General features: G+C 62.1%; 1 protein-coding gene across 5 annotated transcripts in view; it reads left to right on the top strand.

Annotated features, from left to right (window-relative positions):
• TMEM51 (transmembrane protein 51) overlaps window positions 1-3,016 on the top strand; it is a 49,721-nt gene that overhangs the window by 1,335 nt on the left and 45,370 nt on the right. The window lies entirely within an intron of this gene.

The raw sequence follows: 3,016 nt of genomic DNA, 5'->3' as shown, positions 1-3,016 counted from the left end.
CCGCGCCCGGAGGAGGCGGGCCCGTGGAGCCCCCCGCCCAGCCGCCCGGCGGAGACCCGAGCGGGACCCCGCCGCCCCGGTGAGTCTGCGCCGCCACGCCCCGGAGAGACTGCGGGCTCCCCAGGGAGGGAACAAGGGCTGCCGGGGTCTGTCTGTGCGTCCGTCCGGGAGCTTTCAGCCCCGGGTCTGGCGCCCGAAGAACTTGGTCCCCGCACCCGCCCGGGCAGCGCCCTTCCAGCGCGGGGCACCCCGCCCCCCGGGCTCCGTGCAGGGGCCTCGGCCGGGGAAGGCGGCGGCCTCCGGGGCGCCTCGGGCGGGGCAGGTGCCATCCGCCGGCGGGTTCTGAACCCTTGGCCTGGAGGACAAAGAGGCGCCTTCCCCTGGTGCAGAATTTGGGGAATTTCCCTGTAGGCCCCCGAACCCACCCCGGGGCTGCCCGCAAGGTCCCCCTCCCCCCATCACTTACTCCTTTCTAGAAATCGAGGCTTTTTAGGGATTTAGATTCGAGGGTGTGGATGTGCGTGTTACGTATTAGAAGCAACAGGGCGAGGAATCGGGGCGTGAGCAAGGTGGGGTGACTGAGTTTCTCCCTGTGAACCGCTGTAACAGGCTATGCTACCCCGCGGGGGGAGGGGGCGCTGGTGCCTAGCACACAGCAGGTACTGGGACCCACATCCACCTACAGTCTGCGCAAGGGGGGGGGGTATATGCCGAGTCTGACTAAGAGGGATGGTCGCTTTCAGAAAGAAATCTTTCCTAACAAGGGGCTGGGGCACAGGAAGCCTGGGCGTCCGTATGTTCCCCAGCCCCGCCCGGGCACTCCCTGCCCCAGTCAGCCTTGGGGCGCCCGTGCAGGGCACAGAAGAGCCTGCGTGACCTGGGCCAGGTCCTTCCCTAGCAGCTGGGGGGTGGGGGGGGGCGCTAGTGAAAGGCCGGCTCTGGGGCCCAGAACCACTTTGACACTTTGGAGACTTGTCACGGAAGATCCCAACCCAAGTTGATGGGGCCGCATGGCATTGGGAGGGAGCCCCTTCCCCTCCAGATGCCTCTCCCTACAGCTTGCTAGAGGTGCAGGCGGGAGAGCGAGGAAGGGGAGGAGGCTGGCGGTGCATCTGTTCCTCACCACGTCCTGAGCTGACAGTGGTTCCATCATTAGGGTTTCCTGGGCTTGTGGCAGGGCCCGCCCTGCCCCTAGGGAGACAGGGCCCAGCCTGGTGAGCAGTCAATGACGAGGGTCCCAGAGAGGTGGCGATCTAGTCAGGCCCCACCCCTCCCAGGAGCTTCTCTGTGACCCAGTGATAGTCACGTTGCCTCTCTGAGCCTTGGTTTCTTCACCTGTAAAAGGGGATGAAAAGCAGGACGGCTCACCCATGCCTCGCACACAGCCACTCCTGTAGGAAGTTCGGTCACAGGGCTTAGGGGAGAACAGAGGAAAGACAGTAACCCGGGCGGGGGCCTGACCAGAGGTCCTGCTACAAGAGGAATGTTCGAACATTAAACAGTGAATTAGAGTCACTCAGGGTGACAGAGAGGAAGGGTGTCTGGGCAGATGGAACAGCATCTGCAAAGGCATGGAGGTCGTGTGTGCTGGGCGTGGGTGCTCAGATAGGGAGGGAGGGGAAAGTAGAGGGAGTGCAGGGCCCGGAGTGAGCTGGACTGGGTGGGCGAGGGTGGTCACACAGGTGACATCTGGGAACCACTCAGCAGGTGTGCCTCTGCCCACCAGGCAGCGTGCTCGGCGCTCTGCGGACACTGAACAAGGAAGACACAAATCCCCTTCGCGTCCTTTAAGCTGGGGAGTCGTTTGATCCTCTTGCTACGTTAGGAGGACAATTCCGGCTACTGTGGGATGCAAGTTTGGAGAAGGCTGCTGGGGAGAGCAGGCTGGCCTGCAGGTTGGGGGCAGAGGGCGTGAAAAAGGGGGTGTGGATTGAAGCCCCGCCCAGGAGGCAGAGAGGAACATGTGGTCTTAACATGTGACCGCTGGTCAAGGGTCAGATTTGTGGATTGGGTGTGAGGCTGGTGCTGCCAGCCCAGCTTCTACCAGAGAGGTGGCGAGGGCCTGGCACCTTGGCAGGGCCCTGTCCCCTCCAGCTGTGTCTTTCTGGCTCTGGCTCCCAGAGTCCCAAGGTCCGGGAGTCTGTGTGTGCGTGAGGAAAGGCAGGGCCAGCAGCCTGCCTCCTGTCGGCACTCGCGCTGGGCAGCCTGATCCACCAGGGGCTCCTGTTTTACTGGGTTGAGGATCTGGTAAATGTTCTCCCCTCCCTCCGTGGGGTGACAATAACCCCCTAAAACCCTCAGGCTGGAAGAGACTGGAATGCGAGGGCCTCTGGCTCTGGGCTTCTCTTCCCCCAGCACCAAGTTACATGGAATTCGAAGGACTGAAAAATTTTCTCCCCAAGTGCCTGGAATGTTCTAGAAACTCAATGCCTTCTGATGGGGGACAGGGCGAAGGGTCTGCTCTGGCTACTGGCTTTTGCTTTCGCTTTTGTGGTGCGTGCTCGGAAGCTTGGAGGCGTCCTGGCAGTCTGACAGCAGTAAGGGTGTCCTTCTCCGTGTTTAGGTCTCCCTTGGCTTCGTGGTGGAACAGGCACCGCCTCTCACCTGCCACAGGGGGACCCTGGGATGTCTCGGGTGGAGGGGACCACTCTCATTTGACACACGGAACTCAGGGAGGGAAAGAAACTTGCCCAAGGAGGCACCCAGCTCTCCTGCCCCCTCCAGGGTTCTCTGCACGATCCCAGGAGGCCTGGCGGCATCCAGGTCAGAGACTTCTTTGAGGCCCGCGTGTAGCTCAGGCTGTTCTCAGCGTCTCAGTCTTGCCAGCCCCTTTCTAGGGTCTTAGTCCTCCCCAGCCTGGACAGGTGGCTCAGCTTCACCCGGCAATGCTTTTTCCTCCCTTCTCCTGGATTGAGCCCTTGGCACACTGTGTGCCGCCCCCCCCCCTCCCGGGAGGGGGGTCGAAGCTCCAACAAGGAGATAATCTATGGGTCAATTCGCTGTATAGGGGGAAATA

This window comes from Myotis lucifugus, unplaced genomic scaffold (genome assembly GCF_000147115.1).
Source record: "Myotis lucifugus unplaced genomic scaffold, Myoluc2.0 scaffold_666, whole genome shotgun sequence".
Lineage (NCBI taxonomy): Eukaryota > Metazoa > Chordata > Mammalia > Chiroptera > Vespertilionidae > Myotis > Myotis lucifugus.
The sequence above is the reverse complement of the archived record's forward strand: the minus strand, read 5'-3'. Positions and strand labels throughout refer to the sequence as shown.